This window comes from Scylla paramamosain, chromosome 1 (assembly GCF_035594125.1).
Source record: "Scylla paramamosain isolate STU-SP2022 chromosome 1, ASM3559412v1, whole genome shotgun sequence".
Taxonomy (NCBI): domain Eukaryota; kingdom Metazoa; phylum Arthropoda; class Malacostraca; order Decapoda; family Portunidae; genus Scylla; species Scylla paramamosain.
The window spans coordinates 35,226,281-35,244,165 of record NC_087151.1 but is presented as its reverse complement, the minus strand read 5'-3'; the positions used below and the strand labels follow the sequence as shown (position 1 = coordinate 35,244,165).

General features: G+C 44.3%; 1 long non-coding RNA gene across 2 annotated transcripts in view; it reads right to left on the bottom strand.

The window, feature by feature from the left end:
• Positions 1 to 714: 714 nt before the first annotated feature.
• LOC135109870 (uncharacterized) overlaps positions 715 to 17,885 on the bottom strand; it is a 51,092-nt gene continuing 33,921 nt past the window's right edge. The window contains exon 3 of one of the 2 annotated variants that reach the window (XR_010273171.1): positions 715 to 1,059. This is a non-coding gene — a long non-coding RNA (uncharacterized LOC135109870). Of the gene's footprint in view, positions 1,060 to 12,211; positions 13,513 to 17,885 lie in introns of those variants that run through there. The other variant, XR_010273069.1, reaches the window with a different exon arrangement.

Here is a 17,885-nt window from a genome sequence, read left to right as displayed (position 1 = left end):
TTTTCTTCTTCTTAAGAATTTTATTGCCCTTACTTTGGCTGTCGCAGGGAACAAAAGAGAATGTTTCCCAAGAGAACATCCTCTCAGAAAAGGTCTCCGACAAGCCCATTTCCACAGACTTCATCTAGATCTCAGCGCACTACATCTAAAGGTATGTAGTCTGTCGAGAGCTTAGCACGACACAGGGGCTTCTCACATGGTATGGCGTCCTGTATTGCCCATGCCCGATGCCATTTTTCTTTTGTAGTCTGGCAACACAAGTGGGACGTCTACCAATGGTGGTGTAAGCAGGAGGGCAGATCCCCTTCAAGACCCACCATTCCCAAGATCATTGATTTCTTACTATATCTTCGACACGTCAATATTTTGTCCCTCTCGAATATCGAAGGCTATCGTTCCATGTTCAGTTGTTTCTTCCATCACAAAGACCTGGACATCATCTCCAACAAGGATCAAGATCTGATTCATTCCTTCCAATTAGAGGTTTCGCAGGAGCCGTTACATGTGCCACACAGATCCTTAATGACAATTGACATTGTCATTAAGGATCTGTGTGGTCCGCCCTTTGAGTCTTTGTTTCCTTCCGGAACCTCATCTAAAAGATATTATTCCTCATCGCCTTGGCAACAACCAAGGGGGGAGCTTTCCATGGAGACTTTCCAGGGAGACGATGTCCTACTAGCTTACCTCTCGGAACTTCTCGCTAAAACTGAGTCTTCTTCCAGTCCTCTACGTTATGAGTGTTGCCACGTCTTTCCATTGGCATGAGAATCAATCTCTTTAGCCGACTTTGGGGGCACCAATGTGGAGAACCAGTTCGGTGTTCGCTGACCAATACTTGAGGAATGTGCAGAGGACACAAGACAGTTGTCGTTCCTTAGGGCCTGTCATTGTTGGGGACGGGTTGGTGTTTTGACCTTATAGGTTCCTGTCCCAACCCCGGTGGCGACAACAGATTGACAGGCAGACTTACTCTTCTTACCTTGTGTGCAGGCCCAGTTCCTCATCAAGACTTCACCCCAGGTGGTGAGTCACATGGTGCCTCAGGTCCTTCCTAACCTGTAGATTAATATATATATATATATATATATATATATATATATATATATATATATATATATATATATATATATATATATATATATATATATATATATATATATATATATATATATATATATATATATATATATATATATATATATATATATATATATATATATATATATATATATATAAGAGGCAGAAATATAAAGTGCATGAAATTTCATCACCAGAATCTCATGCACTTTATATTTCTGCCCAGAACCATCCCAAGTCTGTTCTCCAACTAGCCAAAAACTTCTTCATTAATAGAAAGTGTCAAAATCTTTCAAGATCTAACTCCCCTCGTGACTTCCGACATCTAACCAAAAATATCTCCAGCAACTTTGCTTATTCTTCTTTCCCTCCTTTATTTCAACCAGATGGCACCACTGCTATCACATATATCTTTAAAGCTGAACTCTTCCTTCAAACCTTTGCTTAAAACTCTACCTTGGACGATTCAAGGCTTGTTCTCCCCTCTCCTCCACCCTCTGACTACTTCATGCTACCTATAAAAATTCTTCTCAATGATGTTTTCCATGTCCTCACTGTGGCCTAAACCTTCAGAAGGCTTATTGATCTGATGGGGTCCCTCCTATTTTTCTCTGAAACTGTGCCTCCGTGCTTGCACCTTGCCTAGTCAAACTCTTTCAGCTCTGTCTGTCAGCATCTACCTTTCCTTCTTGTTGGAAGTTTGCCTACATTCAGCCTGTTCCTAAAAAGGGTGACCGTTCTAATCCCTCAAACTACCGTCCTATTGCTTTAATTTTCTGCCTATCTAAAGTTTTTGAATCTATCCTCAACAGGAAGATTCTTAAACATCTATCACTTCACAACCTCCTATCTGATCGCCAGTATGGGTTCCGTCAAGGCCGCTCTACTGGTGATCTTCTGGCTTTCCTTACTGAGTCTTGGAGTCATCCTCTTTTAGAGATTACGGTGAAACGTTTGCCGTTGCCTTGCATATATCAAAAGCTTTTGATAGAGTCTGGCAGAGAGCTTTGATTTCCAAACTACCCTCCTACGGCTTCTATCCTACTCTATGTAACTTCATCTCAAGTTCCCTTTCTGACCGTTCTGTTGTTCCTGTGATAGACGGTCACTGTTCTTCTCCTAAATCTATTAATAGTGGTGTTCCCCAGGGTTCTGTCCTGTCACCCACTCTCTTCTTATTATTCATCAATGACCTAGACCAAACTTCTTGTCCTATCCACTCCTACGTTGATGATACCCCCTGCACTTTTTCACGTCTTTTCATAGACGTCCAACCCTTCAGGAATTAAACATTTCACGCAGGGAAGCAACAGAACGCCCGATTTCTGATCCTTCTAAAATTTCTGATTGGGAAAGAGCATATTTGGTATTGTTCAATGCCTCAAAAACTCAATTCCTCTATCTATCAACTTTACACAACCTTCCAGACAACTATCCTCTATTCTTCAATGACACTCACTTGTCCCCCTCTTCTACACTGAACATCTTCGGTCTGTCCTTTACTTATAATCTGAACTGGAAACTTCACATCTCATCTCTAGCTAAAACAGCTTCTATGAAGTTAGGTGTTCTGAGACATCGCCAGCTTTTCTCACCTCCCAGCTGGTAACTCTGTACAAGGGCCTTATCCGTCCATGTATGGAGTATGCTTCACATGTTCACATACCGCTCTTTTAGACAAGGTGGAATCAAAAGCATTTCGTCTCATCAACTCTTCTCCTCTAACTGACTGTCTTCAGCCTCTCTCTCATCGCCGCAATGCTGCATCTCTAACTGTCTTCTACCGCTATTTTCATGCTAACTACTCCTCTGATCTTGCTAACTGCATGCCTCCCCTCCTCCCGCGTCCTCGCTACACAAGACTTTCTCCTTTCTCTCACCCCTATTCTGTCCACCTCTCTAATGCAAGAGTTAACCAGTATTCTCAATCATTCATCCCTCTCTCTGGTAAACTCTGGAACTCCCTGCCTGCTTCTCTATATCCACCTTACTATGACTTGAATTCCTTCAAGAGGGAGGTTCCAAGACACTTATCCTTCAGTTTCTGACTACCACTTTGAATCCTTTTCTGGGACCGGTATCTTTTTCTAGGACCGGCATTTTTTTTTTTTTTTGTTGATCTTGGCCAGTGTCCCTCATATATATATATATATATATATATATATATATATATATATATATATATATATATATATATATATATATATATATATATATATATATTGTCACATCACCCTTCCCCTACCCCCTCGTCAGGTAGACCTTCTAGAACACACCCGCAGACTCCGTCTCTTGAGGCGAAGATCTAGGTGCCGGGGCAGGGCGGCAAAACTTATTACAGGGGTGTGGGCTGGAACGGGATCTTACCAGGCTATTTCCCTACTGTCTGGCTGTTCACACACACTCAGGGGAAGGGTGCAAGCAAACATTGGAGTCCTTTACTGCCTTATAATGACGGAAACCACACACGGGAAAGGGTGGACGCCACTGCTGCGAACAGTCATTTACTACAGTCCGTGTCTCTCAGCTGCTACACAGCTGTACACAGGGGTCACACCTGCAGAGATGGGCACAAAAGCGAAACAGAAGGCGGGGCTAGGGGCCTGAGGGAGCTAGACGACACGGCATCCCCTCTGTCTATGCTTCTACACAACTCACCGCTCCCGGACATGGCCGCCCAGCCCGCTAGATTAAAACAGCGAAAACAAACATTTCCTTGCCATCGTAACACTACCCCTTCCTTCAAGAAGGGGTGGACGCCCTCGTCCCATGACACAGTATAAATAAATGGAAAAATAACAAAAATGGGAACTTTTTTTTTTTTTGTAGGAAGGACACTGGTCAAGGGCAACAAAAATCCAATAAAAAAAAATATGCCCACTGAAATACCAGTCCCATAAAAGGATCAAAACAGTGGTCAAAAATTGATGAATCAGTGCCTTGAAACCTCCCTCTTGAAGGAATTCAAGTCATAGGAAAGTGGAAATACAGAAGCAGGCAGGGAGTTCCAGAGTTTACCAGAGAAAGGGATGAATGATTGAGAATACTGGTTAACTCTTGCGTTCTTTGCATTCTTTACATGGTACATGGTAAAATGACTAAACAAAATGTGTCCTTCTCATCACAACTCTTCCACAGAGGACATCACATCCTCAAACTCTCTTAACTCTCCTTCTTGGGCGTGACGTTAGGATGGGGGGCGACGGTACAGACTGCTCCTCTGCCCCAGCTGTATCTGTCTCCTGCATCTCGTCCATCTCGTCATCACCACCAGTACCAGCCGTAACATTCTCTTCATCTTCCTGCAGTTCTTCGTGACCAGACTCCTCTTTGTCTGCGCCGTCGTCACCGCCAGGGCCCCACGTATACTGCCCTGGTCCGTAATACCTCCACAGTCGGTCGACGTGCACAATCTTGGGTCGGCAACGACTTCCTCTAGTAATTCTGTAGGTCACTTCAGAGATTGGCTACACCACTGTATAAGGACCTTCCCAGCTTGGGTGAGAGACCCCTCTTTTCTGTGGTTTCATGTTCAGCAGAACGGTAAGCCATGAGCAAGGCTGGCAGCTTCTGGTCCCACTCGGTCTGTCCTTCAGCACAGTATTTGGCTAGCTCCTGTCAGCGTCCAGTTGAACTTCTCTACCATGCCGTCTGATTGGGACCGCAGGCGTGTTGTCCTTGTCTTCCTTAACACCAGCAGTTGACAGCACTCCTGGAACACAGCTGACTCAAACTCACATCCTTGATCAGAGTGAAGCTCACCCGGCACACCAAACCGTGTGAAAACTGCTCCACATCAGTCGTGGCTTCATGGTTAGGCAGCGCGTAGGTTTCAGGCCACTTCGTAAACTAATCCATGGCCACACAAATGTAACGATTGCTTGCTGTAGTTACTGGCAGCGGTCCAGCTATGTCCACTGCAACACGCTCCATGGGTGCCCCAACCTGGTACAGCTGCATGGGGGTCTGTGTCTTGCGTCTGGGGCCTTTTTTTGCCGCTGCAGGTGTCCTAAGCCCGGCACCACTCTTCTACATCACGCCGCAGTCCCACCCAGTAGAAATGCTGCCATAATCGACTCGGTGTCTTCTTCACTCCCAAGTGGCCACTCGCGACGCCTTCGTGTGCCTCCCGCAACACCCTCGCCCATAACTTCTTCGGCACCACTGTCTGCCAGAAACGTATACATCCACCAGCTGTCATCCAGTTCTTCAGAAGCGCTCCTCCACCAAGCCGCAGACTCTTCCACTGAACCCAGCAGTGCTTGGTAGCTGGACTTAACGCTGCAACCTTCTCCCAGGCTGGCTTGTTGGTGTCCTGCCCCATTAACTTAAGGATGGGGCTAATGTCTGGGTCTTCGCGCTGAGCCTCCTCCAGACGCTCATAGCTGCCCGTCGTATCTGCCAGCACCACAGTCCGGCGACACTTCTCTACACACTCTTCCTTATGGCTGCAGTGTTGACAGTCAGGCTCACAGGGTCGACGGCTAAGACTGCATTATTGTGCACCCTGCCAGCCCGGTGCTCCATCCTGTAGTTGTGTTGCTCCAGCTTTCCAGTTCATCTTGCTAGCTGCCCTTCAGGATTTTTCAACGACCACATCATCGAGGTAGACAAGTGCAGTCTCCCAATGCAGTCCTTCCAACACTCGTTCTATGAAGCGCTCAAATATAGCGGGTGCATTGCAGAGGCCAAAACTCATAACACGGAACTGCCAGAGGCATCTACCAAACGTAAAGGCTGTCTTCTCCTTGTCCTCTTCAGCCATCTCGACTTGGTGATAACCCGAATTCAGGTCCAGCGTCAAAAACCACTTTGCTTCTCCCAGTGCATTCAGGGTGTCATCGACACGAGGTAAAGGGTACGAGTCCTTCACCGTCACCTCGTTCAGGGCCCTGTAGTCCACACAGCACCTTGTCGAGCCATTCTTCTTTTTTACCAGGGCTATGGCTGATGACCAAGGACTGTTTGACTTCTCCACTATTTCCTGCTTGATAAGCTCACCCATTGCTTTTTCCATTTCCTGACGCCGGGCAAGGGCAACTCTCCTGGGTGATTGCTTGATGGTAGGGTGGTTGCCAATGTTGATGTGATGCTTGACCGGATTCGTGCTCCCCAAGTCCAAGTCACCTGATGAGAAGACATTAGCGTACTTCTGCAGCAATTTTCCCAGCTGAACTGCCTGCTCCTTGTCTAAGCACACTATACTTCTGTTCCATAGGTCCTCCAGGTGTGCTGACAAGTCATGGGTAACTGCCATCTCCTTGAAGCCTGAGCCTGGCGCCTCATATGCCAACTCCACAGCCTCGCAGCTCCCCACTGCAGCTCCAGCTGGTATCTGCCGCTCCTCATCGCCCAGATTAACGATCAGCACACGTACTTGCTCATCATCAGGCTGTATCAGTGTCTTCCCGACTAGCAGTCCACTCTGCAACTGGGAGGGGGGTGAGGACTCCACCAGACAGACTTCATTTTCCATACCACGACTCAGTCTGCAACTCACCCAAGTCTCCATCCTCGGTGGCACACAAGTAGTCTTGGCAGTTACCACCTAGGTGCTAGCATTCGCCTTCAGCAGCGGCACCTTCTTTCCCTGGACCTCCATGCGCATCTCTCCAAAGTCCAGACAGGCACGGCTCTCCAGAAGGTAGTTCAGACTCAGCAAGCACGGGTCCTCAATGTCTGCCACATACACAGGCAGCTCTTGCTCCACTGGACCAACCCGTATACTGGCCTCCACTGGTCCTCGTAGTGTCATGCAGTGTCCAGTAACACCACATAGTTGCTGCGCCGCCACAGGAGGGCTCCTCGTCGACGTCGCGTCCGGCCTCAAAAACGTTCTCTCTGATGTTGTATCCACTGTGAGCCGGCACGCCTTCCCGTCGACCGCACCCTCCACCTGCACGCTGTGGGCGGCTGCCTGATGACATCTTACAGGGAGGCAGGCCTACGTGGCACCAGCTGGTTATGGATCCCCTTCCCCAGCCGGCTGATGTTTCCCGCATCCACTGTCTTGCCCCTCTGCGCTTTCTCAGGATAAGAACGGGAGAGGTGGCCTGGCTTGCTACATTCCCAGCAACAGGGCTGGTACACATACTGCCCTCCTTGCTCTGCAGGTTGGAACTGTGGTGGAAGTGGGCGTCTCTGGGCAGTCTTGCTGCTTGTGACCTGGTTGGGTATACGACCAGCACTGTCCGCGGAACTGCCTTGTACGGGTCTTCTTGGGTCTGCTCTTAATTTGACTGCGCCTAGAATGCAGCTCCATATTTGTCCCCCCCCTGGGCCTGCCAGAGCTAGTCTTGATAAACGACTCAAACTACAGGGCGCATCCCAGCGCCTACTGCAGGTCACCGATGTGTGCCTGCTTCACACAGATCTTCAAATGGGGGTACTCAAGTGCGTCCACGAACTGGTCCCTCAGCAGCACTACCGTCAGCTCCTCGGAAGCCCCTGGGTACGCCTTATGCACCAGATGCTCTAAGTCCTGACCCAGCTGCTGCAGAATCTCTCCCAGAGCTCTGACTCTGGCCCGGAACCGAGACCGGAACACTTCAGCTTGGTGGTGGTGGCCGTACCACCTCGCCAGCACGCTCACCAGACTGGGATAGGAGATGCGCTGAACGGTGTCCGGCTGACTCAGCACCTCCATCGCTGTTCCATTCAGGCTTGACGCCAGCTACACAGCCTTTTCCTGCTTGTCCCATCCCTGAGCTTCAGCCAGCATCTAGAAGTGAACGAGGTAACCCTCCAGCGACACTCGTCCATCAAACTCCTGAGGCTTACGTCTTCCTATGCTGTTCCTGTAGCCATGAGGAGAGGGAGGAGGAGAGTAAGGCGAAGGCACGGGAAACACAGAAGCTGAAGTGGGCTGAGGAGGAGGCTGTGGCAGCGAGGGATGCCAGCCCACCTCGCTGGTTCACGCTTGACTGAGCCACCTGCCCCGCCGTCGCAAGCTCATCTCAATGCCCCGTAGTGATACTCCTAGGCATTCTGAGACGTCTCCGCCAGTTTTTCTCACCACCACCCCCCCGCTGCAGCTCTGTACCAGGGCCTTATCTGTCCATGTATGGAGTATGCTTCACATGTCCGGGGGGGGGGCGGGTACCACTCATACCGCTCTTTTAGACAGGGTGGAATCAAAAGCTTTTCGTCTCATGAACTCCTTTCCTCTAATTGACTGTCTTCAGCCTCTATCTCATCGCTGCAATGTTGCATCTCTAGCTGTCTTCTACCGCTATTTCCATGCTAATTGCTCTTCTGATCTTGCTAACTGCATGCCTCCCCTCCTCACGCGGCCTCGCTGCTCAAGATTTTCTCTCACCCGTATTCGGTCCACCTCTCTAATGCAAGAGTTAACCCGTATTATCAATCATTCATCCCTTTCTCTGGTAAATTCTGGAACTCTCTGCCAGCTTCTGTATTTCCAGCTTCCTATGACTTGAATTCCTTCAAGAGGGAGGTTTCAAGACACTTATCCTTCAATTTTTTATTACCGCTCTGGACCCTTTTATAGGACTGGCATCTCAGTGGGCTTTTTTTTTTATTGGATTTTTGTTGGCCAGTGTCCCTCCTACATAAAAAAAAAGTAGTAGTAGTAGTAGTAGTAGTAGTAGTAGTAGTAGTAGTAGTAGTAGTAGTAGTAGTAGTAGTAGTAGTAGTAGTAGTAGTAGGAGCTGTTGTTGTTGGTCGTAGTGGTGGTGATGGTGGTGCTGGTGGTGCTGCTGCTGTTGTTGCTGCCGCTGTTGTTACTGCTGCTGCTATTGCTGCTGGTGTTGTTGTGCCATCTTCATCATCATCATCATCATCATTATTATAATTACACATGCGATTTAAAATTTGATTCATCATATAATAATTTCATTCGGGTGGCATAGGTTTTAGACTGTACAATATATGAGATATAATTAAATGTGTAGATAATTAGCATATTTCACAAAGTAAATGATTGTTCATATGATGAATATGAAGTGAAAATATGATCCAAGGATATATGTGTCTAGTCTCAGTTTTTCCTTATTGTATTTAATCAAATTATTATTACTGATGCTAAGTAACCCAGATTACGGATAACTCATGAACATTCTAGCCTCTTCATATGATCATCATTTTCCAATCCTTAAAACACGGCATTACCTCAAACCAATTACATAATATTCTTTCCAGCATTCGTTTTCTACGTACACTAGACATTTCATCCTAGTTCCGTATGGTCACATACATACTAAAAAAAATGACACACCATCACTTCAATAAGAGAAGTCAGGAAAATAAAGGCAAGACCCTCTTCCATGTTTATGGAAAATCGGTTCCACTTGGAATTTACAGGAGTATTGCTTTCACGTTTAAATTTTGTAAAACGAATGTAATTTAGATTGGAAAATTTAGCTATTGCCTGGGAGTTATTAATGACAGTCCTCGGAGCGTTGTTGCACTGAGATAAATGCATATTTTGCAAGAGTGATAGATTTTGTCGTAACTGCAACTACTGCCCTAACTACTACCTACCACTTCAACTACGACAGCTACTGTTATTCTACTTTTGCTGTTGCTGCTCCTGCTGCGTCTGCAACTGTAGCAGTTCCTGCTGCGTATGCAAATGCGGCTGTAGCGGTTGCTGCTGCTGCTCCTGTTGCGTCTGCAACTGCGGCTGCAGTAGTTGCTGCTGCTGCTACTGCTGCCACTGCTGATGCCACTGTTGGAGTTGTTGCTGTTGCTACTACTACTGTTGCTTCTGGTGGTGATAGTGGTGATACTGTTGTTGCTGCGGCTGCTGCTGGTACTACTATTACTGCTACTACTACTACTACTACTACTACTACTACTACTACTACTACTACTACTACTACTACTACTACTGCTGCTGCTGCTGCTGCTGCTGCTGCTGCTGCTGCTGCTGCTGCTGCTGCTGCTGCTGCTGCTGCTAACATGGGAAAGGAAGACACTTGAAGGATATATTCAGGGGTTGTGTGCTTTGGACCATGTTTTAATCGATCATGATTTCATTTCCGTTTTCATTTTCGGTGATTATAATGCAGATTCTTTTTGAGAGCAAAGCCTGGAACAGCTTAATGAGCTTTTGTGAGATAAATTATTTGTCTTGTATAGATATTAACCTCATGGATGTTACCACATTTACTTTTATAGCTTACAATAACTCCTATGTTAGATCATATTGTAGGAAAAAAGTTCAAAGGATGTCTGTGTCAACGATGTTAAAGTTCTATGAGAACTTGCTGGATCCGATCATTTGCCAACGGTGGGAATAATTCATTTGGAGGTCACTATGAATGGGTGTAACACTATCAAAACTGAAAATGGAAATAGGTGTTTTATCTCCTGAAAAAAAAAAAAAATGATATCGCAGTAATTTTTCAGATATATTTCAAAATATTATTGGTAAAATAACTGGTATCATACCCTGCGAGGTAACTAGATGCTGTACTGTTGGTTGCCAAAAAAGCTGACCACCTTGCACAAATTGGGATTTATATGATAATTGCTAGTAATGTTTTGTGCTCTTCTAGTCATTATTCACAACCAATAGTTAATAGGTATAATTCAATTTAATACCTGTGTGGAATAGACGAGTCAAACATTTATATGCTAAATCACGGGATGATATATATATATATATATATATATATATATATATATATATATATATATATATATATATATATATATATATATATATATATATATATATATATATATATATATATATATATATATATATATATATATATATATATATAAAGGCTGATTGGTGGAAGAAATAGAACTGATGAAATTCGGAAAATGATTATGAGTCGGAAAGTGCTCAAAGAGGCTTTGTCTTTATGTAAGAAAAATGAAACGGAACAAAGATCTATCGCAATTCAAGAAAAATTTAGAAACAAGAATATGAAAGAATTTTGAAAGGAGGCTAAACAACAGCCTGATAAGATGAAGTGGTCTGATGTTATTGACAATGAAAATTATATTGATAATATTAATGAAGCATTTAGTATCCGATTTCTAAATGGTGGTAACAGTGATTATACTATAGATAAAGAAAAAAAATCAACTTTTAAATAAACCGAAATTAATGAAAAAGAGAAGTTTGATGGGAAAACATCGTCCGAAACATTAAAAATGTATATTAAGAAACTTAACGATGGAGTGGACCACGATGGCATTCTGTTCTTGAGGCATGCAGCATATGATTTTTAATGTATTTATCTATATATTTATTTTATTTATTTATTTATTTTTGTAGTGCTTGTTTTAGTCATTGTTATATTCCTATGCAGTTACTAAAAGGTGATATTAACCTTATTATAAAAAATACCAAGGGTAATGCTGCCAATTACAGATCGGTTATGCTGTCTTTTTGTTTGCTGAAGCTTTTTGAGATGCATTTTTTAGGTATTTTAGAAGAAAATACTTCATGATTTTAGGCAGTTGGGATTTACTAAACATATGTCGACAAATTATGCATATTATTTTTACTAAGAGAAACTGTAATTCCTTACACACACAAAAAAAAAAAAAAAATGGTAAGCCATATGCTGCTTTTATAGATCTTTCCAAAGCCTTTGATAAAGTTAATCACCTGTTAGGTAACCTGTTCATAGTAAGAAATATTCCACCTGAAATTGAATTTACTCTTATGACTTATCTGAGGAACCAAAAGGCAAGAGTTGTATAGAATGAAAAGAAGGGAAATTATTTCTATATTAATGCAAGTGTAAGGCAAGGAGGAATTCTGTCTCCGACTTTGTTTAAATTGTATACTGATGATGTAATTAGAACTATTTCCAAAATAAATATCGGATGCCGACTGGGTACATTAAAAATTATTATAATTGCATATGCAGATGACACTGTTATATTGTCTGATACACGGGGTAATCTTGAATCCTCTTTATAGACATTTGAAGGTAGAGTAAGAGCTATAAAGTTGGAGATCAGTGTCTCTAAATCAGAGTGTATTGTTTTTCATGGCTACGCTAAAATTACAACTAACGAAAATAGTGTAATCAGATAATATAAAATTGCGAATTGCCATAAATATCTGGGACACTGGGTGATCCAGAATTTTTGTGGTAAAAAAAAAAAAAATGTTGAAATGAATTTTTTTATCGACTGGAGCTTGATAATAGGTAACAGGGAAGCAGAGTATTTTCTTAAGATAATTCAGGATAATTCTTAAAATAGGTAATCATAGAACCCACAAGGGGAAACAGTATTCTAGATTTAACTAACAGGGAGGAAGCAGTCACGCAGGTAGTGGTTGGAGGACAGCTAGGTAACACTGATAATTGGGAAATTAGGTACAAATTAAAATGGGAAGAAACTTTTAGAAGCAAAAACACTAGTAAAATACCTGACTTTAGGAGAGCAGATTTTGAGGGATTAAAAAGGTTCCTCCAAGGAGCTGACTGGCAACGGACGCAGGGTGAGGTCAGGTCCAAGGAGGAGTTGAGAGAGGTAAGGCTGGATGAGAGAGGTGAAGGGAGGTGTGAGGGTGTAGGGCAAGAGGAGGGAAGAAGTGTCCAGAAGGGTCGGAGGAGGGAGAGAGAGAGATTATGTGTATGTTGGAGGGTCAGGTCACGCTGAAATGGGAGAGGTGAGGTCAAGGCGAGTACATGAGGGAGTGGAGAGGATGGAAGAAGACGAGATGAGAGGATTAGTTGAAGTAAATATAGATGAGTTGTATAAATATTTCGTATATAAATTGCATACTGGACAGCAAACATCCCGTGTAGAGCAATAATATCACAGAAAAATTACCCTAAATGGATGACTTTTAGGTTAAAATACTATATGGGGTGGAAGAGAAGTAAATATAAGAGATTAAAGGCAGGGGAAGAGGTTTTAAGGCCACAATATAATGAATCAGTTAGAACAGTCAGGAGGTTAACGAAAAAAGCTAAAAGCAATTATGAATTAAAGGTAGCCAGCCAGGCGAAGACGGACCCCAAGGGATTTTATCATGTATATAGGACGAAGAATAAGGAAACAATAGGTCCATTAAAAGCACCAGATGGGGAACTGGTTCGTTCTGGGGAGATATGTGTGTGTGTGTGTGTGTGTGTGTGTGTGTGTGTGTGTGTGTGTGTGTGTGTGTGTGTGTGTGTGTGTGTGTGTGTGTGTGTGTGTGTGTGTGTGTGTATTTCTCTCTGTTGTTCTTTTCGAATATTCTTTTTGCTTTCTCTTTCAGCTCTAACAGGAGACCCTTCGGGTAAGCAAACTTTACAAACCTTATTGTGATTTTTTTTTCCCTCCTCACGCAGGTATTCATCACTGCATACTTTGTATGCACATAGAAAAAAAAATTATTACCATACCTCTTTTTGTTCTGGTGTCGTGGTCACTGAAGTAATGTACGTAATCGTTCTTGTTTGTTTGTTTTCTTTATACTTTGAATGACGCACGTGCAGTGATGAATACCTGCGTGAAGAGAAAAAACACATCACAGAAGCGTTTATGAAGTTAGGTTACCCGAAGGGTCTCCTGATAGAGTTGTAAGAGAAAGAAAAAAAATATTCGAAAAGAAAAACTGTAAGAAACAGAAGAAATACTTAATCGTCCCGGGGTCAGACTTAGCGCAGGTTCTAAGAGCGGCCCTCCACCCAGCAAGTTACGTCGTAGCCAGCGCAGGAGGACATAGAATAGGAAGGTTGCTTAAATCTAAGCAGAAGAGAAATAGCACGGACAGAGTGGTGTGCCAGATACCCTGCAGTGGCTGTGACGCCAGCTATTTCGGCGAAACGAGTAGGGGGCTGGTCACCAGGATTAAGGAGTATCACGGTGATGTGAGAGACCACCGCACCACCAGCGCACTGGTGGACCACACTGACAAAGCAGGTCACCTGCCGAATTGGAAAGGGGCAAGAGTCCTCAGATGCGAGCTGGAGAAAAAGAAAAGAAAAGTCCTAGAGGCCATGTACATCGCCACCAACGAGAATACAAATAAGAGGACAGGCGACATCGTGTGTGCAGCACCGGCAGCAGCTGTATGCGTCCCGCGGGTCAGAGGTAAATGACAGCGCACGCACCAGGCAATCAGGGAGCAGTGTGTCCAGCAGCATCGCGCCACGCTCTGCTACCGCACAATACAATTTACATGTCTTGACCCACAGCACCCTCTCACCACACCCATTGAGGAGGAGGATGTCTCCTGGTTGCTCAGGCACACCCCGCGGCGCGCCCCCGGTCCCTCAAGAATAACTTGGCCAATGGTTAGAAACCTCCCTCCAGAAATTATATCCAGCCTAACCAAAATTTTTAACGCCTCCCTTGCCTCCGGGTATTTTCCAAAGGCATTCATAATTTCAAATATAATTATTATTCCAAAGCCCCCAAAAAAATCCTCACTTACCAGAAAACTATCGCCCCACAAGCTCAGGAGAAATACTAAGAAAACATTCGAATGCATCATCAACCAGCGATTGAGGGCGTTCCTTAAAAGTAATGGGTTACTGTCGCCACAGCAATTTGGCTTCCAAAGCAACGCTTCAACCGAGGACGCCAAAAATAGCATTATAGCACACTTAGATTTCAACCCACCCTACTTTAAAGCCGCATTAGTAACAAAAGACGTCAAAAAAAGCATTTGACACAATTTGGCACATCGGATTAAAACACAAAATTTGCAACAATTCATTTTCTCCACTTAACACAACGAATCCTATGTAGTTTTCTGGAAAAGAGACAAACAAGAATCCGCCATCAGGGGGCTTTTTCGGCACTCTTTACCCGTCAAGCTGGAGTCCCACAAGGCTCAGTACTCTCCCCAACCCTATTCAATATGTACACATTTGACCTACCCTCCTCTATTTACAATGATTCACTAACAATTCAGTACGCCGACGATGTAACTCAACTAGCCCGTGCTAGGTCGTTAGAGCTACTCACCAACAAAATTCATCAGAAATTAACGGCGACAAGCTTATGGGAGCTGAAATGGCGAATTATCTCTCATCCCGAAAAATCTAAGGTAACCTATTTCAGCATCAAAAAAAGTGACAACCCTCGCCAAATTTCACTATATATAGATTTTCCAAACCCCATCCTCGTTCCCATCAGCAATAACAACAAAGTGCTTGGCGTTAGAATTAACATTCACATATTTAAAAATGTAGCCATTGCCGCGGGGGCACTGAGCAACCTGGAAAGATTTCGCGACAGCAGCACAAAAACAAAGCTTCACCTGTACAAAGCTTTCAAAGCTTTCATTCTCCCTCTTTTAACCTACTGACCACTTGTCCTTCCTCTCTCTGCTCATTCTAACTTCTCAAAACTACAGAAGATCCAGAATCGAGCTATTCGTTTCGCCCTTGGGACGAAGTGGTTCGATTTCAGGACCTCTCCTTCTATTCACGAGGAGTCCAACATTCTCCCCATCAATATCACACACTACAATAGGATTAATAAACAACTAAGCACCTTCCCAGAAAGTCACACGATCATATACAATTTTATAAACAACCTTCCCTTAGCGTACCGTCACCTAACCCCCACCAACCTCTTTGACCCTCCCCCTACTGAGCCTCCTGACCCCATTTACAGATAACGGACCCCTCTCTTTCTCTCTCTCTCTCTCTCTCTCTCTCTCTCTCTCTCTCTCTCTCTCTCTCTCTCTCTCTCTCTCTCTCTCTCTCTCTCTCTCTCTCTCTCTCTCTCTACCCCTATATCCTCCTACCACTCATGGTGTCTGAGTGGCATCACCATCACAACCCCGGTGGTGGGGATGGGCTCGCGTGCCAACGCCTAGTGTGTTTTTTTTTTTTTTTTTTTTGTCTTATGGCTTTGTATTCATATTTTTGTTTTTATACATTATTTTTCTGTCTCGCAGCCTAGGTTTTTTTCAATGGGGCACCGGATCATTCCTGGGGCAGGGGTGTGACACAAACACGCCCTCATTAACATCTCATACCCCTGATCGAAGGAGTGGGCTTGTGTGCCGACGCCTAGTGGTTTTTCATACTTTTTGTCATGGCTTTGTTCTCAGATTTTTGTTTTTATACATTGTTTTTCCGCCTCGCAGCCTAGGTTTTACGGAGGCACCGGACCACTTCTCAAGGGACGGGAATAACACAAACCGCACCCCTCCCACTGACGGCACGGCAATGGGGCCCGCGGCCGTCGGCATGGCGTACTGCTAGGTTTCCCCCGTGTCAGTTAAGGAGCGCCAGTACTGATGGCGGGGACGGTAACCACAGCAGCCCGTGGAAGCCACCTCAATCCCCGCCACCGAGGTAGTTGGGTGCAGCAAGTGCTAGGCAGGAAAATAGCCAAGAGATGGCGGGGCGGGGCCCTGGAAGCATCCATGCAGGGATCCCCCTTCACGCCCCGTCACCGACGGCTCACTGCCTGCAAACAGAAGGCGGCAGGTCTGATCTCTCATTGCGTTGGGGGACTCCTTCGAGCCTCTGTCAGTACACATCCTGCCATCACAACAATCACATCAATCAATCAGTCATCATCATCTCATTTTCTTCTTCCCACCTGGCACATGAGACACTTCCACATTTTTTTTATCAAGCCGACCGTTTCTTTTCTCTCCCTAGCAGGTTGTTTTTGCAGAAAGTGCCAGAAGACCGAGGCTTCCCCTACAAGAGACATTACATCAACCCGTGCAATAAAAACTCACCATCCCAAACACTATATCACCCACTCACTCTACTACTAACCGTGGTTCGGATTCCACATAAAGCTGTAGGTCCCTCCGCTATACGGATGTACTTTTCCTCTTGTCCCTCTTTTAAATCTATTAAAAAAAAAAAAAACTTTCTGTTCCAACTGTCCTTCACTCAACTCTCGACCTGCATGACCGTGGGGCTGTTACTGGTGCCTGGGGGTTATTGGCGCCCCGTGGTGTGTGGATGTCTTGTGCTTGGCTTGCTCGGTTGATTACGATTATCCTAGCTTCCCTGACCCGTACTTAGTCGCCCCTGCCGTGTCTTGCGTGGTCCCATTTTTTTTTTTTTTCGGCTACAACTCGAGTGTGCTCACAAAATAAATAAATAAATAAATAAATAAGTCAAATTGCGCCCTGGTTAAGCCCCAGTGACTTTTCCTCCTACTAAAGCTCTCTTCTTGTCACCCCCCCTATTCGTCCTTCTATCCCCACTTCCTCACTCCCCATCTTTTTCTTTATTATTCTGATTCTGATTCTGAGCTGCTTCAGTTCCCCTGAAGAGCCCCTGGGCGAAACCGGCCGGGAAATAAACTCACATCCCAACACCACAACACAACAACAATAACAACAACAATAACGATAATAATAATTTCATGGAATGTGGCGTTAAGATTGACACAATTGCAGAAGAATTAGATATTCATATTAAGTTCGTTTTGTAAAGAATTATAATATACTCTAAGCTTGATTTTGTGTCAGAGAAATATAGCAATAAAAATTTATATACCGTGTTGACTGAATAAATGGGAGGATGACAGACGTGAAATCGAAGTCTGGCCTCAAGCACCCGCCTCTCTCTCTCTCTCTCTCTCTCTCTCTCTCTCTCTCTCTCTCTCTCTCTCTCTCTCTCTCTCTCTCTCTCTCTCTCTCTCTCTCTCTCTCTCTCTCCCACGTGTTGAAGAATCTCTTTCAACATTATATAATCAAGTAATTTCACCATCTTAATTGAGTGTACCGTTTGGGGAACTAATTTGTCGTATTTTTAGGGAGGTAGTAAATAACTGGCGATATACATCACATTAAGTAGTTTTATTTTTTTATTTTTTATTAATTTTTTTATAACTTGGTAAGTTTAATAGGCACATTACATTTATAAAAAGAATGCAGAAGTAAAAAGAAA